The sequence below is a fragment of the Cebus imitator genome, unplaced genomic scaffold, assembly GCF_001604975.1.
Source record: "Cebus imitator isolate Cc_AM_T3 unplaced genomic scaffold, Cebus_imitator-1.0 Scaffold64, whole genome shotgun sequence".
Taxonomy (NCBI): Eukaryota; Metazoa; Chordata; class Mammalia; order Primates; family Cebidae; genus Cebus; species Cebus imitator.
In genome coordinates this window covers 2,599,116-2,618,419 of record NW_016107379.1, presented here as the reverse complement: position 1 = coordinate 2,618,419, position 19,304 = coordinate 2,599,116, and the positions used below count along the sequence as shown (strand labels likewise).

The 19,304-nt window shown below is 40.3% G+C and overlaps 1 protein-coding gene across 1 annotated transcript in view; it reads left to right on the top strand.

The window, feature by feature from the left end:
• The first annotated feature begins 147 nt into the window (after positions 1-147).
• TMEM150C (transmembrane protein 150C) overlaps positions 148-19,304 on the top strand; it is a 77,308-nt gene continuing 58,151 nt past the window's right edge. Inside the window, exon 1 of the mRNA XM_017530226.2 lies at positions 148-487. The gene's annotated coding sequence lies outside the window, so the exon portion shown is untranslated. The remainder of the gene's footprint in view (positions 488-19,304) is intronic.

Sequence of the window (19,304 nt, the reverse complement as noted above, 5' to 3'; positions counted from 1 at the left end):
ACGTTCAGCCAATGGGCATGAAAATGAATTTTAGCTGTCATGTGCAAAATCCCTAGGTGTGTGAACGGAAGGGAGCCAGGCAGAAGGTTACAACAGGTCAGGAATAAATAACCACCGGGCGGAGGATCCCAGATTCAGTCCTTCCTTTTGTTGGATGAGGAGCGCCAGGCAAACGCATCCACAAAGGCTTCGGAAGTGGCTCGCCTGTCCACACCCGGCTCCTGCCCCGGGTGACTATTAGGAGCCCCAGGGGGTGGCACAAGCCCAAGACCCGGGGGATCAGCTCTCCCCGAGAGGCCTAGCAGCAGGGACCCCAGAATAAGTCGGGGGCGGGACCCAGTGCGGCAGGAGGGGCCGGGCGGGCGGGCGAGCAGATCCCACCCCTTCCTGAAGGAAGCGCCCTCCCAGCCGCGACTTGCCGCCGCCGCCACTACCGCCACAGGTCACAGCCCCGCGAGGCGACAGCGGCCCCGCCGCACCAGAGCAGGTAGGCGCGGGGCCCCATCCTCCGCCCGGGCCCGCCGCGCAGCCAGGGGGCGTCCGGCCCGGCCCCGCGCGCAGCCGGCAGGCGGAGACCGGGGACGGCGGGGGCTGCAGCGCGGCTGGGGCGGCGGGGTCCGCCCGGCTGCGGGGCCCTGCTCGGCTGCGGCCCCGTCCCCTGGCGTCCCGGGCGCGGGGTCGCCCCCCCGAGCCCTCCGCGGGCGCACGCTCCCCGCAAGTCCCGGAGTCGGTGCCGGCTCTGCGCCGCGCGCTGCGAACCCCGAGCCGGCGCGCCTTGGTCCCCGCCGCCGCAGTGCAGCCCGCCCGCTGCGGCCCCGGCCCGGTCCTTTGACAGGTGTCCCTACCCGCCGCCCCATCCTCTCGGTGGCGGGTCGACTCGGCTGAGAAGCGACCCTAAGTTTGACCTCCCGGTCCCCGTGCCATTCTCCCTGCACTTTGCCGTTAGCCAGGTCAGGCTGGCTCGGGAAGGAGGCAAGAACTTGCTTTGCCCTGTGCACCGCCCGCCACTGTAAATGCACAGTCTTCCCTCCTTTCCTGGGTGCACACTTGGGAAGAAATAGGATTTTCGGTTTTTCGGTGGGAGGCCGTGGTAGGTGGGTTACCTAGGCGTTTTTGTAATCCGCTGCAATAAAAAAGTGATCAACTTCCTTGAGTGGTTTTCCCCTCCTTAAATGAATCAAATGGAGAATGAGAGGGTTTTCCCATTTTAAATTCACATTCCTTTTCTCTCTACTCGTTCCCTTCCTCCACCCTACCTCCACAGTACTTTATGATGTCCCAAACATTTCATTGATCTTTTTGGTCGGGTTTATTCTGGCCAGACAGCCTTTCACGGTTGGGCCAGGATTGTGACTGCATGTGGGAACATAACTCTGGTAGAATGGTAGAATCCATCTTCCCGAGTGAACCCATTCTTATGTCCTACATACGAGGTCCTGTTGGGGAACCAAATGTACTAATGCCATGCTGAAAAACAAAACCAAACAGTTATTGGATCTCAAACAATAACAAAGCCTAAATGGCAAGATCAGTTTCTGCTTCTTCATTTCTCTGCTTGAACCAAAGATATTTTAATAGTGCAGGGTTATAACTCCATTCTGGGCAGCAGTTCATCAAAAGGATAGTTGAGTGTGGATGTATAAACTCCAGGTTGGCAGTTGTTAAACTGACCTACTTAAAGTTTCCTATTTCAAGGAAAAATTGTCAAGTCCATATATGTGACCGATCAGAGAATTTTAGTCTCAGCTCTCATGTATTAAATCCCCAACTTTTTCTCGTATGTGTTCTAGAGTCTCCATGTTTCCAAGATTAACCATAGCTGTCATCTGTTAATGAGCTAGAAATGTGAGTTTAATCTTCAAGGCATAAGCATAGGAATTTTCATGATGCATCCTTTATACATTATTTAATAAATGTTTTGCACGTCCCCCAAGTTGGAAGCTCACAAACTGCACATGGTAAATAAAAAGGTAAAGAAGTTTTGCTAACAATAATGACTAGTTGATTGATGTTATGACATTAACAATTATTAAAGTATTTGAAAAACACTTGAATGCATGTTTATTATAATCTGCCATTAGCTGAATGTAATCTGTTTGGATTATTTAAATAGGCATTTAAGTCTTCAGAACAATTGCTTAATTCATGCATTTCTCACAAATGCCTTTTCCATGTTGCTTTGTGGGGGGATAATTTGCTCTATGGAGTATTTTTTTTTTTCATGAACATAATAATGCCTTATATTTAGCCTTTGTTATAGAACTACCACAGTTGTGTTCACAATGACCTTGCAGGGCTTTTTGTGCTCACTTTACCTGCTTTGCAATTGTCAAGTGGCAAGGCCCTTTGCTTTACACTCTTGTCTGTCTTCCTGCTTTGTCTCCCCTGTGACCCACGCCTCTTCAGTACAGTGGGTCAGATTAGCAGGGCATCTCGGAGTCATGAGAGAGGAAAAACCAGCTGGCCCCTGCAATCTCAACCATTTGGTTTCACTGTAATCTGGCCATTTGGGATCAGTTCAGTAACCAATTAAGCAAGACAAACACTGACAAGATAATGTATTACTTCTCAGTCATCCCCTTTCAGAGAAGAATCTGTAACATTCAGCATCAGCACTACAGTGTGATTAGGTTCTGGTAAAGGTCAAATGAGATATGTGCCGAAGTTCCCAAAACACGATACAGAGTTCAAGTGTTATTGAATCTGCATTTAAGTTCATGAAAAGGGTAGGACTAGACTCAGGTATGTAATAAATATTTTCCTAATTCTAAGGGTAACAACAGAAGTATGTCCCTCCTTTTTTCTTTCTTTCTTTCTTTTTTTTTTTTTTTTTTTTTTTTTTTTTTTTTTTTTTTTTTTTTTTTTTTTTTTTTTTTTTTGGCAGAGTCTTCCTCTGTGTCCCCGGCTGGTGTGCTTTGGCTCTTTCTTGGGTCTCTCCCTCCTTTTTTCTTTCTTTCTTTCTTTTTTTTTTTTTTTTTTTTTTTTTTTCATATTTTTACTTTGTTGCCCAGGCTGGAGTGCAGTGGCACAATCTCAGCTCACGGCAACCTCCACCTCCCAGGTTCAAGTGATTCTCCTGCCTCAGCCTCCCAAGTAGCTAGGATTATAGGTGCCCACCACCATGCCTGGCTAATTTTTTTTTTCTTTTGTATTTCTAGTAGGGATCAGGTTTCACCATGTTGGTCAGGCTGGCCTTGAACTCCTGACCTCAAGTGATCCACCTGCCTCAGCCTCCCAAAGTGCTGGGATTACAGGTGTGAGCCACCATGCTCAGCTTCTACTTAACTATACATTTTTACTCCTGGAGTTGATGGTGCCATGTATCTTTATATTTTTTCACAGTTGTTCTAAGCACTTTCAAACTTGTTCATATATTACTGGAACTTTAAGTTATTGTTATCACCAAATATCATTTCCTGGTATGTTTAGATTTTTTTTTTCTGTGTGGCATGTTTAGGTTTCAAAAGACAATTTGTGGCAATGGAAAATCAATCATCATGCAAAGAGATTTTAGATGGGCCATTTAGAATATTTTGAGATAATAGTGTAATCTTTGGCAGTGGCCTTCAAATTCAGCCCTACACTATTCTGAGTCAAACCAGTTCTCGTAGGTAGGGCTTGGAGCTCTTTTACCAAGTGAGAAATGAATATTTTCCTTTTTGGCATCTATAAACAGCCTTTTCTAGATCAGTGCTGTCCAAAAGAACATTCTGCATCGATGGACATGTTCTATCATCTGTCCAGTATGATAGCCATGAGACACATGTGGCTATTGAGCACTTGAGTGTGGGCTAGTATAATTGAGGAACTGAATTTTAAATTTTATTTAGCCTGCCGGGCGCGGTGGCTCAAGCCTGTAATCCCAGCACTTTGCGAGGCCGAGGCGGGTGGATCACAAGGTCAAGAGATCGAGACCATCCTGGTCAACACGGTGAAACCCCGTCTCTACTAAAAATACAAAAAATTAGCTGGGCATGGTGGCGCGTGCNAAAAAAAAAAAAAATAAATAAATAAATAAATAAATAAATTTTATTTAGCCTTCATTAATTTAAATAGCCACACGGGTCTAGTGGCTACCATATTGGACAGTATAGTTCTAAATTTTCTCCCCATATTTCCTAGAGAGATAGCACTTACGGGCAATTGTCCTTTAATTAAAAAGAAAAGTGGCAATTGGCATTGATAATACCAGAATTAAGATTTGACTTCATAATCCTATTGCTATGAGAAAGCACTTGCACTTGCTCTGAAGAAGATATTTTGTGCTGAAGTTCAACTCTACTCTAAAGGCAATTTCCCTTTTTAATTTCTGTGTGTCTGCTAGCCCCAATAATAAGCATCACCCAGAGTTGTTTAGATGCTTGGCCCCTTGTGTCAGTGTTCATGAACTTGAGCTTATTTGCTCTTTTGCACATTATAGATAATTTATTCTTGGAGTCAGCTGCTGTACGTTTCAATTTTTCAAAGGAGAGGAGATTCAGAGAAAGGTAGGAAGTAGTAATGCCCAAATCTCTCACTCCTCCCGTGATTATAGTCACAGAGACCTTGTGAAAAGCCTGACAAATGGGTACCCCTGGCTCCAGGAGCAGCCAGAGCTTCTGCCTCTGTTGGGCTCTTCTTGTCTGGTTTCTTTCCCTTGGATTTCAAACCCAGATCCTCTTGCTCAAGTCCAGCCTGTGGGGATTACCAAATTCACTTTAGATATAACCTACCATTATTTTTAGTAAAACCATTAATATAGGATTTGATTTAACATCAACCATGTTGTTTTCATTTTTAAACTAATTTGCTTTGATTAGAGCCATTATTCTGACCATGGAGAGGGACATGTTTTTAATTAGACTATTTTACAAGACACTGCCTCTCCTGTTTCTTGCGTGAGTGATGCTCCCTCACCCAGCCTAGGGATCTAGGGTGCCTCTCTCCAGGCTAGAGCTCAGGGTCCTGGGGGTTCCCCTGCTCTGGAAGGGACTCTCCCTCAATCAATTATTTAGAAATTTGTTGAATATGTTTGTACCTACTAATTAAAGTTATAGATTGAAATAACTCCCAAATTGCCTCTGTCTTGAAGGCATTAACACCCTGTGATAACATTTCCCAAATTAGTGTCCATCCCTTAGGGTGATGGGGTTATTTGAATAAATTTAGAAAATGTTCCATATAATCCTTTTTTTTTTTTTTTTGGAGATTTACAATGCACAATAGCATGGTGAAGCCTCTGAGATGAGATATATATACTTATTTAACTTTTTATTTTTAGAATTTTCTTTTCTTTTCTTTTCTCTTTTAATAGAGACAGGGTCTCACTCACTGTGTCACTGGGGCTACAGTGCTGTGGTATGATCATAGCTCACCTCATTCTTGGACTTCTGGCCACCTCAGCCCACCAAGTAGCTGGGACTATAGGTGTGTGCCACCATGCCTGGCTGTTGGTGTTTTCAAAACAATTTTTCATACAACACTTACTGTAGTTTTTTCAAATTACATGTCTTGGGTCATAAAATCAATTGAACAGGTTAGGATCTGCATTTTTCTTGATGAAATAGAATGTGTAATAGAAGTGGTCACTGTGCATCATTCTTAGTGAGGGTTACTAGTGTTTGATGAAACTTCGGCTCCTCCATGTATAACAAGTACCAGTCCATGAGGCAGTGGAGAGTAGTGGTTAAGAGCACTAGAGAGGCCAGGTGTGGTGGTTCATGCCTGTAATCCCAGCGCTTTGGGAGGCTAAGTCAGGTGAATCACTTGAGGTCAGGAGTTCAAGACCAGCCTGGCCAACATGGAGAAACCCTGTCTCTACTAAAAATACAAAATTAGCCAGGCCCGTGGTGATGCGTGCCTGTAATCCTCCCTCCAAGAAAAAGGAGCACTAGAAAAACAGGAACCCGGACCCCTAGGTTCAAATCCTAACTCTGCGCCACTCAGTCCATATGTAATAAGCATATATGCATATTCATTATTTATATTAAGTAATCATAATGTAATAATGATTACATAATAATAATCATAAATAATGAATATATGCATATTCATTATTTATAATAATGTATATGTGTTTACTGGCTCATGATATAAAATATTGCCTAGGAAACTAGGCTTGGGATCCACTTCAGGAAACATTAACCTAAGTCAAAAATAATGGCTAACAGTGAGCAACATTATTGAGTGCTCACAAGTCCTCCATGCTGAATGTTTTGCATCTGTTATCTTGTCTCTCACAACAATCTTTTAATGTAGGTATTGTCATTATCCTGCAGTGCCTACATCCCAGTAAGTAGTGAAGGCAGAATAGGAATCCAGGTAGTCTGGTGACAGCCCATCTTACAATGTGATAGCAATACACAGATGGACATCTACAAAACTGTGAGGTTCAAAAGTTGTAGAGCATTGTACAAATGCAGAAATAAGCTGATGCAACTTATTTTCTGTGTAAGAGGAGGCCTGATGGGTGGCAGGGGAGTCATTGCACATTTAGGCAGGAAGAGACCTCACTGCTGCCAGCCTGTGGTCTTTGAAGGTTAATGCCCTTGAAAAGGCAGCCATATGCCCAAAGAAATGTGCATATCCCAGAGACTAACTACAGATTGTGTCTCCAGAGCTGTCTTCCTTCCCTCCTAACCACCTCCTAACTTTTCTGCACACATTTGTTTGTAGCAAATAGTGACAAATGGTCTAAACAGATACGTCCGTCTTATAAATCCACCACTGTTTACTACATCTAAGTTATTTGTCTTTTCAAAATCACCTCCTGCCTGCAAGTGCCTTGTGACATAGTTTTAATAAAATAAATGGAAAAACAATGTTGTTTTAAGACTTTCATATGACAAGAGAAGTCCTGAAAGTGAGGCTGGAAATATTTTTTCCCCAGTGCAATCTAGAAAGTAAAACTAATTTCATTTTGGAAGTAGATTTCAGTTTTCCTTAAAGGTCAAACTTAATGTAACAAGACCACTTAAAGTCCATAGACTTTATCAGGTAGACTAGAAGAGGCCACAGCTTGCCGTCATGCGTACTTTCCTTTAAAAAGTACAAAAGCTGTGTCTAACATATTAAAAATTCTAAAGCTATTCAGATTTTGTTCAAGGCTGTAGAACTGTCCATCTCTGAGGACAGTGATCCAGATTCTATCTGTGGAATACAAAGGGGCGAGATGAACTGCTTTTGAGAAAACATTGAAAGTCAGGTAATACTTTTAGACAAGTGTACACAAAGCTTAAGAAGTAATTGTGCTTAACTACGGCAGTAAAGGAAATTAGCCCATAGTTTAAATGGTGTTATTTAACTCTGAAGCAATTATAATGAATTATAATGACCATCAACTGAATATAAACATAAATGTCTCCAAAAATAGCACAGCTTTACTATTTATCAAACTTTTCATTTATTAACAAAGTGGATTTCTTACTCCTTTTTTACACTTAATGATGACTTGACTGCCAAAGAAATATTTAAATGGCAATAATTGAAAGTTTTAAAGCATAAATTAAAACTGTATGTAGCTAAAATTAACATTGTATATTTTTTAAACTGTGCTGGTTATAAAATAGTCTTTCAAGTTATTTTCATTCTGTTGATTCATGAGTGAATAGTGCTAATTAAGAAATGTTGATACCATTGTAATGCAATCCAAATAGAAATAATATTTTTTTACTGAACTTGGAGTATTTGCAGATTAAAATTAGAATTCTGTAATGTAATCATCTTGGAATTTCTAATGGGAATATATCTCCTGGAATTTCTAATTCTAGTTTTCACTGAAACTTAAAGTGTATTTATATAGAAACACTGACAACTAAAATATACTTACATGTAGTAGCAGGAATATTAACTTGTGGGTGACGGTTTTTCTGCCTTGGTGGTATTATGTTTCCATATACCATAGACTTCAAGAATATGGCATTCTGAAAATTTTTCCAGTCCTGTCATTGACATCACGGTGTTCACAAGAACCATATTTATCTCCTGTAATTTTAGCAGTTAATAGAATTGTTCTCGAGAAAGCTGATTATCTTTTCTATGGCGTTTTGATTGGTGTTTCCCCATTTTAATTTCAGCTTACATGTGGCATAAAACTGATTTATATGAAAAGGAGTAACTTGCCATTCTATAAAAAAATGTTGATTGTATATGTATGCACATAAAAATAAAGATGAAAGTTCTCCATTAACTGATTTGCAGAATGATATAGTTATGATCAAATCGTGGCACAAAGTAATCTTTTAAGATCAAGCCACTGACCCAAATCAGTGTCCACTTACAAAGCCATAAATGTAGCAATTCAGAAATATTGCTTTTTATTAGCTGTTGGACAATATCTGTGAAGTCCCTAGCACAGTCCCTGGCTCAGAGTAACTTTTTTTCACTCTTACTTCTTTCTTATTCATAACACCAGTTCTAACTTATTTTATCACATGGGAAATTAAAGAGGATTGTTCTGGATGATAACTGCTCTTCTATTCAGTGTCTCAGAGCTAGCAAACGCCTTTGGGAGGCACGCAATTTATTTCTTAGAGTCTTGGCATGACCACAGCCATCACTGAAGGATATGACTCCCTTCCACTTTTGGCCTATGAATATTTTATATTAGTTCTCGACATGTTGTTTATCCAGGCCAACTTAACAGGACTCTGATGTTGTACCTTAAGGTTCACTTCGGTTTCATCTGGCTCCTAGTTTGCTTGCTTGTTGCATATTTACCTTGCCTTTCCAAATAAATCATTATCTCTTTGTATTTAGAAATTATAGTATGTAAATGTTTTTGTCTTAGGGCATTTGATGGTTTTTTGATAGGAGTCAACTAACTATTTTGTAAATAAAGTCCAATTGGAACAGAGCCATACCCATTGTTTACATGTTACCTGTGACTGCCTCTACATGAACACTGAAGCACTGAGTAGCTGGAACAGAGACCATGTGACCCATAAAGCTGACAGTGCACTGGCCAGCCTGTTATGGACTGAATTTTTAATTTTGATTAATTCAAATTTTAATAGCATGTGTGGCTACTGAACAGCAGTTTCAGATGGAACAGAAAGTTGTACTTTCCTCCAGGCCAGTTAACTATGTGATTTGGCTTCTCGTGCTGCTCTAAGACGCAGCACCCTTCCACTGAGTTCTTCAGACAGTCCACTGACCTTTGCCCGTGCCTGGCCTGGGCGGACCTCAGAGTAAAGAAGTTCGTGATGAGGTGCTACCTTGGACAGCACCACAAGCCAGGAAGGGATGGCAGGTGAGGCAAGGGGCAGAGGTTCTCAATCATGGCTGCACAATAAAATCATCTGAAGAACTCTAAAATTCTAGCTGTACCCCAAATCTATTAAATCAGAATCTCTGGGTGGATCAGGGAGCTCAGACACCAAACTTTTTTTTAAAGCTTCCCAGGTGATTTCATTGTGCTCTACTGGCTGGGCAACATCACAGGTGGCAAGGTGGCCTGTACTTCAGTATTCCACCATGGCATCACAGGTATGCTTATGGACAGATGGGCAGGGAAATGGACACATGAAGGCCAGTGACCCCTACCTTAGCTTAATAGGAAGGCTCTGGTGGGGACTGAGCTGTTTTCCTACTTGGTTTCTCTAGCACAGGGCCCATTTGCTCAGTGAGGCCAAAGTGCAGATTTGTGTATGACAGGGATGAGCTTCAAAGAAGAAAAAGTACAGGATCTTCCAACTCACACATCCAGTGCTTTGCACTTATATATTCAAAAACATTTATAGAGTATGTTTTAGTCTATTTTTGTGTTGCTATAAAGGAATACCTGAGGCTGGGTAATTTATAAAGAAAAAAGGTTTATTTGGCTCCCAGTTCTGCAGGCTATATAGAAGCATGGTGCCAGCATCTGCTTTTGGTGTGGGCTTCAGGCTGCTTCCACTTGTGGTGGAAGGTATGAGGGAGCCAGTGTGTGCAGAAATCACATGCTGAGAGAGGAGGCAACCAGAGAGAAGGGAGGGAGGGGCAAGTCTCTTTTTAACAACCAGCTTTCTTGGGAACTTACAGAGTGAAAACTTATTACCATGAGGATACCACCAAGACATTTATGAAGGATCAGCCCCCATGACCTAAACCCCTCCCATTGGGCCCCACCACTAACACTGGGTATCAAATTTCAACATGAGGTTTGGAGGGATCAAATATCCAAACTATACCAGAGTGCCTACTGCATATTTAAGTATACCACATTTACTCAGTCTAGTGTGGAGACCGCCATGTAAACAGTTACCATACAGTGGGGTAAGCATGCTAATTGAGAAGCATCCTAGGGTACCATGAGAGTAGCCACGAGGGGCAGCCATCCTAGATAGATAAGGGGAGAGACATCAGGCGGTGCTTTCCAGAGGTGGTGACACCCACGCTGAGACTTATAGGATCAAAAAGAGTAGTTACATGAAAAGGGGAAAATGAAAAAAGGCAGACACATGCTGGGATGAGGCCCTGGCTGACTTTTCTGTCCCTCTAAGTCTGAGCACTATAAGATAGCTCCTTCCTAAGCAAGACTCTCTCTGCTATTTTAGCAAACCTCATGGAATGTCCTTATCCTAATTGGCCTTTACCATTTACTCATTCATTCATTCAAATATGATTTATTAAGGCATTGCTATGTGCAGACATAATCTAGGTATTGGTGATAGAGCAGTGAACAAAATGGACATTTCTGTCCTCGGGGAGCTTTACATTATAGTGGGAAGACAGATCATAGATTAAAAAAAAAAATAGTATAGTGTATGCTGTATTTGTTAGGGACAAAAAAGTCTTGGTAAAGAATTTGGGGATGCTAGAGAATGTTTTTTAAGAACTACAAGTTTCATTACAGAATGAGGCAACCACCTTCCACCCTTTCATATCCCAACTCTTCATTCAGCTCCCAGTCACTCCTGTTTATTTCTTAAAGAACTGATGTTTTCCTGTACCCCACTTTCTCCCACAACTCTTGCAGTAACCTGTGGCAATGATATCATCCTAGAGGGTCTGATCTTGAATTCAGCCTCAAACTCCATTGGACCTTCTTAGCATCTTCACCTTTACTAAACCATACCTACTGACTCTCAATCCTCTGCCCAAACTCTTGTCTGGCTGCCATTTTTAACCTCAGAAATCTTAACCCCACTATCCCATTCTCTGAGCATAACTGCATCCTTCCAGCTCTTTCATACCCTACTTCCTCAACGTCTTTTTTCATGGAGACATTTAGTCTCTTTACTTCCCTCAACTGCCCAAACTCTTTCTTACCTATCCATTTGTATCTCTGTTTCACAGTGCTATAAAGAACTGCCTAAGAGTGGGTAATTTATCAAGGAAAGAGATTTCTTTGACTAATAGTTCTGCATGGCTGGGGAAGCCTCAGGAAACTTAAAATCATGGTGGAAGGGGAAGCAGGCACATCTTACATGGTGGCAGGTGAGAGAGAGAGAGAGCATGTGAGAGAGAGAGAGAGCATGTGAAGGAGGAACTGTTAAACGCTTCTAAAACCATCAGATCTCATGAGAACTCACTATCATGAGAACAGCATGGGGGAACTGCCCCATGCTCTACTATTATATTCCTCCCTTCTGTAGTCCTGTACCTTTCTTTGCTCTTTGCTAGCTCCTTCCATCAGACAAGCATTTACAAGCTTCTTCTATTCCAAACAATAATTTTCCTGGGTTAAATAAATTAAGGTAGATCTCTACAATTTGGAGGGATACTATACAGTCATCTGAACTATTGACGAGTTGTGCATATATCTCCAATAAAGAGGTGATTAGAAAAAGTAGTGAAAAAAATGTTTAAAGAGATTTGTTAAGTGATTTTCTTTTAAAATTTTATTTACTTCCATGTTTAATTCTTAATTGTGGTAAAATCCACATAACAGAATTAACCACTTTCACCATTATTAAATGTACAGTTCAGTAGTCCTAAGTATATTAATATTGCTGTACATCCAATCTCTAAAACTTCTTTCATCTTATTGAACTGAAACTATGTACCCATTAAACAATTCCCAATGTCCTCCTATCCCTAGCTTCTAGCAACCATTATTCTACTTTTCTTTATGAATTTAATTTCTCTATTTTTTTTTTTGAGACAGAGTCTTGCTCTGTTGCCCAGGCTGGAGTGCAGTGGCATAATCTTGGCTCACTGCAACTTCCACCTCCTGGGTTCAAGCAGTTCTCTGCCTTAGCCTCCTGAGTAGCTGGGATTACAGGCACATGCCATCACACTTGGCTAATTTTTGTATTTTTAGTAGAGATAGGGTTTCACCCTGTTGGCCAAGCTCGTCTGGAATTCCTGAGCTGTGCTCCACCCACCTCTGCCTCCCAAAATGCTGGAATTACAGGTGCATGCCACCATGCCTGGCTGATTTTTGTATTTTTAGTAGAGTTGATGTTTCACCATATTGGCCAGGCTGGTCTCAAACTCCTGACCTCAAGTGATCTACCCACCTTGGCCTCCCAAAGTGCTGGGATTACAGGTGTGAGCCATTGTGCCTGGCCGATTAAATCTTTTTTCACATGTTTGTTGGCTGCTTGTATGTATTTTTTTTTAGAAGTGTCTGTTCATGTCTTTTGCTCATTTTTTATTTGGGTTATTCGGTTTTTGCTTATTTAATTATTTCTTATAAATTCTGGATATTAGACCTTTGTTGCACACATAGTTTGCCAACATTTTCTTCTCCCATTCTGTAGATTGTGTGTTTACTCTGTTGTTAGTTTCTTTGCTGTGCAGAAACTCTTTAGTTTAATTAAATCCCACTTGTCAATTTTTGTTTTTGTTGCAATTGCTTTTGAGAACTGAGTCATAAATTCTTTCCCAAGGTTGATGTCCTGAATGGTGTTTCCTAGGATTTCTTCTAGGATTCTTGTAGTTTGAAGTCCTACATTTAAATATTTAATCCATCTTGAGTTAATTTTTGTATACGGTGAAAGGTTAAATCCAGTTTTATTTTTCTGCATATGGCTAGCCAGCTATCCCAACACCATCTACTGAGTAGGGAGTCCTTTCCTCATTACTTATTTTTTTGTCAATTTTGTCAAAGATCAGATGGCTGCAGGTGTGTGACATTAATTCTGGGTTGACTCTGTTCCACTGGTCTGTCTGTTTTTGTACCGGTACTATACTGTTTTGGTTACTGTAACCTTGTATTATAGTCTGAAGTTGGGTAATGTGATACTTCTGGTTTTGTTCTTTATGCTTAGGATTGCTTTGGCTATTCCAGCTCTTGTTTGATTCCATATGAATTTTAGAATAGCTTTTTTCTAGTTTTATGGGAAGTGACATTGGTAGTTTGATAGGAATAGTGTTGAATCTGTAGTTTGTTTTAGGAAGAACAGCCATTTTAATAATATTGATTCTTCCAATCTATGAACATGGAATGTTTTGCATTTGGTTGTGTCATCTGTAATTTCTTTCAGCAGTATTTTGTAGGTCTTCTGGTAGAGATCTTTCACCTCCTTGGTTAGACATATTCCTAGGTTTTTTGTTTTTGTTTTGTTTTGGTTTTTGCTGCTATTGTAAATGAGATTGTGTTCTTGATTTGGGTGTTAGTGAGATTGTGTTCTTGATTTGGGTGTTAGGTTTTTTTTTTTTTCCTTCATTTTTTNCATTTTTTCTTGTTTTGAGACAGAATCTTGTTCTGTCATCCAGGCTGGAGTACAATGATGCGATCTCAGCTCACTACAACCTCTGCCTCCTGGGTTCAAGCAATTCTCATGCCTCAGCCTTCTGAGTAGCTGAGTGGTATGCGCCACCATGCCCAGTAACAGTAATTTTTCTATTTTTAGTAGAGACAGGTTTTTGCCATGTTGGCCAAGCTGTTCTCAAACTCCTGGCCTCAAGTGATCTGCCAGCCTCAGCCTTCCAAAGTGCTGGGATTACAGGCATGAGCCACTGTACCTGGCCGAGTTTATAGGATTTTCTAAGTATAGGTTCATATTGTCCACAAAGAGAAATAGTTTGACTTTTTCTTTTCCTATTTATTATTTTTTTTATCTTGCCTGATTACTCTGGCAAGGACTTCCAGTACTATGTGGAATAGGAGTGGTAAAAGTGGGCATCCTTGTCTTCCTCCAGTTCTCAAGAGGAATGCTTCCAGGTCTTGTCCATTCAGTATAATGTTAGCTGTTGGTTTGTCTTAGATGGCTCTTATTTTGAGATATGTTCCTTCAAAGCCCAGCTTCTTGATTTTTATCATGAAAGAATGTTGGATTGTATTGAAAGCACACATCTATTGAGATGATCATATGGTTTTTGTTTTTAATTCTGTTTATGTTGTGAATCACACTTACTGATTTGCATATGTTGAACCAACCTTGCATCCCAGAGGTGAAGCCTACATGATCATGGGGAGTTAACTTTTTGATGTGTTGATGTGCTGCTGGATTTGATTTGTTAGTATTTTGTTGAGGACTTTTGTGTCTATGTTCATCAGGGATATTGTCCTGTAGTTTTCATATTTTTTGTTGTTGTTGCATCTTTGCCAGGTTTTGTTATCAAGGTGATGCTGGCTTCATAGAATGAATTAGCGAGGAGTCCCTCCTCCTCAATTTTTTGGACTAGTTCCAGTAGAATTGGTACCAGCTGTTCCTTGTACATATGGTAGAATTTGGCTGTAAATACATCTGGTCTGGGGCTTTTTTTGATTGGCAGTTTTTTCAAATTACTGCTTCAATTTCAGAACTTGATATTGGTCTGTCCAGAGTTTCGCTTCCTAATTCAATCTTGGAAGACTGAAAAAATGCTACTTTTTTTTTTTTTTTTTTTGAGGCATGGTCTCTGTCACCCAGGCTGGAGTACAGTGGTGCAAACACGGCTCACTGTAGCCTCGACCTGCCTGGCTCAAGCCATCCTCCCACCTCAGCCTCCCAATAGCTGGGACCACAGGCGCACACCTCCACACCTGGCTAATTTTTGTATTTTTTGTAGAGATGAGGTTTTGCCATGTTGCCCAGGCTGGTCTCAAACTCCTGGGTTCAAGGAATCCACCTGCCTGGGTCTCCTAAAGTGCTGGGATTACAGGCATGAGACACTGCACCCAGCCCTACATTTTTATCTTAATGATACTGGCGCCTATCCTGGGTCAGGTGGGCGGGGCCTTCTGTTGTATTGGGTCCATCAGGCATGTTCAGTAAATACCTGTTAATTTCCTTAATAACCCTGCTAGTTTCCTATGATCAAACTTCTCTTCCTTAAATTCATCCACTTTAACAGGCTGAGACAAGAGTTATTTAAGGGCAAAGGAGGCCTCTATTATCACCCTCCAAGTTGTGCAATAGTGACTAGCCGCTCACATTACATGTATGCTTGACCTTGAACAGGACCCTTACGGGAAATAAAAAGAAATCAAAAGGTCTGCTACCAACATGGCACCCTAGGGTGTTTAAGCACCTTAGTAGGTGAAAACTTAATGAATCTTTGCTGCACCTGATGTTGCCATCCACACGGTGAGGGGCAGTTAACATCCGATCGTTCGTAATAGTGGTTCAAACTGACAAGCTCAGAAAGGCCATCAAAATTTGGTAAAACAAATCTTGCAGGATGGTGTAGTTAGGTAGCTTGGGAAATTTTTCTTATGTATCAAAAGAGAATCTGTAGGCCTTCCTTAAGGGGCATTGAAGGGATAGAAGAAAAAAATGAAAAACAGTTTTACTTTGGAAATGAACTGATTGGAGCTGTCTTCAGCTTCTTAGCCCACAAGGCTTTCTCTTGATTTTCCTTGAGAGAAGTGGCCCCATGTGAACAAGTTACCCAGAGCATCTGAAATAATTTTAGAAAAAATGTTGATTGAGGACAGGGCATTTCATGTTTGAAATGATACAATTTTCAGCCCTTGAATGAATATGTGGTATAGGTGTATTGGCATAGGTAACCTGTACTCTTTGCATCAGAATCCCAGCCTCTTCATTCAAGATTGTCTTCATCCAAGATCAGACCTTTTTTGTAGAAGTCTGGCTAGACTAGTTCTGGTTTTGATATTGTTGTTTTCTTTCATTTTTGTCTAGTAGGCCAGAAAAAGAAGTAACAGTGTTACTTGGAATAAGCATTAGACATGCAGATGTAATTAATATCAGCATTCAAGTCCTTGCCTGATTGCCCGCTATATTGGCTGTGTGCTTGGATAAGTTATTTGTTTAAGCTTAGGTTTCCATTTTCAGCAGCAAAATGTGGATATTCTTGTCTGTCTTGCACTCTAAACTGTTGAAAGTAAGGGTCATAGCTCATCCACCATTGGAAACTCAATATGTGGGATGGATCCTTGCAAGTAAGAACTCTGTAAATATTTGTTGAACAAGTAAGATTGATCTTACCTACTTTACAAATTGTTTTAAAGAGGAAGTAGGATGAGAAGCAGCAGAGTATAGTGTTAGGAGCACAGGTCCTGAAGTTTGAATCCCTGGGTTCAATCCTGGTTCCAGCATTCCCAGTAATGTGATGTTGGGCAGGTAATTACCTTTGTGCATCTGTAAAAGTGGATGCTAGTACCTGCTACCTAGGGTTGTTGTGTTAGTTGTGTCTGGCACATAGTAAGTGCTGTATACATAAGAGTCATTAATATAGTGCACGAAATGTTTTGCAAAGTGCTATTCACATAAAGGTAATATTTATTCCATGAGGTCTTGCCACTATTGGACACACCATGAAGTACTTTCAGTACTGTATCTTTCCCAGTCTTAACTGGTGGTAATTCCTTTCAGTTTCACGTTTTCTTCAGTCCAGCTAGTGTGTCTTTCTCCTAGATCCATTTAATGACACTGACAATCACCTTAATGCAAAATATAAGAAGGACTTCAGTCCAAGAAGGACTGAACTTGAACTGACCCACCTGGAGCTTCTACCTACTCTCTTCTTCCACCACTTGCTATCTAGAAATAAGTCTGATAACTCCTATGCATTACAACTTTTTAAGACAATGTTAAATAACCATGGTTCGATGTGTGAAAACCCTGCAGTAGTTTCCACACTGGTTTCCCTACCTCCTGCCTTTTGGCCACTGGAGTCTTGTGCATAGGTCGTGCTTAGAGGTAAGTGCATCTTCCCTGCACTTCATTTCACAAGGTCTCCCAGCATCTGGGAGCCCTCTTGAATGACTACTTACAGGACCAAATCCAAGCCACAGGGATTGGCATTCAAGGCCACATATAACTGAACACATTTTATTTGTTCACATTTTTCTTCCAGTTCTTCACATATGTAGACTTTTACTGCCCACTTATCTGAACCCTGTCCTGTCTTCTTAATTCTGTTTTCATGGTTCCTGCATTGAAATGCCCTCCCTGGCCCATTCTGTTTATTTACATTTATTTACAGCTCTAAGGCCCACTTCTTCGATAAACCTTACCTTTTCCTAAACATTGACTGGCTTCCTCCTATATTTTTGCATTTGGTTATATTTAATTAAGAGCTTTATTAGATGCGATTTTTATTCATATCTTCTCATTAAAGACTCAAACCAGGTTTATAATATTAAAATTATTATAAGCTTTCTAGTTAGGCATTTAGGAAAACTGTCCTTGTTTTGTATGTATAAGTAAAAAAATAAACAAATAACTTTTTTCTCTTGGGAGCTGTATTTCCACCTCACTGCGTGTTAAGTATAGCCCTAGAGTCCAGACTATATGTGGTAAAATAAAATAATATTATAGAGCAAGGCAAGGCTGTTACTATTATGGGAACCATAAGTATATATTTCCTGACTTTTTAGAATACATGAGACTTGGGCTGTTTTAGTACATCAACATTTCATCACTATTTAACCATGGATAGACTGTTGAATTAAGAGCCAGAACCCCACTGTCATTTAAGTACATAGTGGGAATTCAGTATTTAAGTACATAGTCGGAATCTAATAAATGTGTACAGACTGATTTGTGGTTTATTTTGGATTCCTCACTGATTTAGTCTGATTTGTACATGTCAAGTCATCTCTCTGTACTAATTTAGAATAGCTGCTAAAATACTGAGGTTTTATTAAATGTAAGAAATAATGAAATAAAATGTTGTTGCTAGAGTACCAACATAGTTCCTGCAGCATTATAATCAACATCCTTTTCCTTTTCTTTCCCCCTCTCTGTTCCTTCTTTTTCTTCTGTTTTTTCACATTGACGGTTATCTAAAATGAGGAGAGCAATGAACTAGGAGCTGTATAGATGCGTGAATGAATGAAACATTGCCTCCTCTTTCTAAGAAATTACAGCTGACACACATGTGAACACTATGATCTACTCATATTATGAAATGGAATCAAATCAGGGTTAAATATTTACATAGGAAAACTTTGGAGAAATAAAGAGAAAGAAATAGAAGATTAGAAAGTTTATAACATAATAAATCATACTTACCAAACTTCTAGTATGTGCCAAACCCTGCACTAAATAATAATTATGTGACTGCATCCCCATAACAAATATTTGAGGTAGGTACATTAATCTGCTTTTCAAAAATAAATAAATTGGAATGCACTGCGATTAAATAAATTGCTTAAATTCAAACAGCTAGTACAGACAGAGCTGGGATTCAATTCAGCGTGTCTTAGAAGAATAAGTATATGAGATCTGCTATACATTGTGGTGACTAGAGCTAATGACAATTTATCGTATACTTGAAAATTGCTAAGAGTAGGTTTTAAGTATTCTCACCATAGAAAAATAAGTATGTGAGATAATGCATATATTAATTAGTTCGATTTATCCATTCCACAGTACGTACATATATCAAAACATCATGTTTTACAGCATAAATATGTACAACTTTTATTTGTCAATTAAAAAACAGCACACAACAATAAATCAACCTGTCTTTATACCAGGGTAAAAATATAGTAATTATGTAAATAAAAATGTTTCAGTGGATTCTTCTTTTAAATAACCACAGAGCTTTGCAAGGGTTTGCATTTTCCTGGAAGAAATTAGCCAGGATAAAAAAGAATAAGGTGGAAAATATTAATATTAATAATAATGCTTAGAGGGGAAAAAAGCAAAACCTTTTAAAGAAAACATCCTTCAGTTTTGAAGCTTCCCAGATAATGAAACACTCATTAAAAAGTAGGTAATAGCTAGGTGCAGGTAATACACTGTATTCCCAGCACTTTAGGAGGCTGAGGTAGGGGGAGGATCCCTTGAGCTCAGGAGTTTGAGACCACCCTGGGCCACATAGTAGAACCTGTCTCAATAAAAACATCAATAAATTAGCCAGGCATGGTGGCATGCACCTGTAGTCCCAGCTACTCAGGAGGCTGAAGTGGGAGGATCCCTTGAGCTTAGAAGGTTAAGGCTGCAGTGAGCCATGATCATGCCACCATACTTCAGCCTAGGCAACAGAGCAAGACCTTG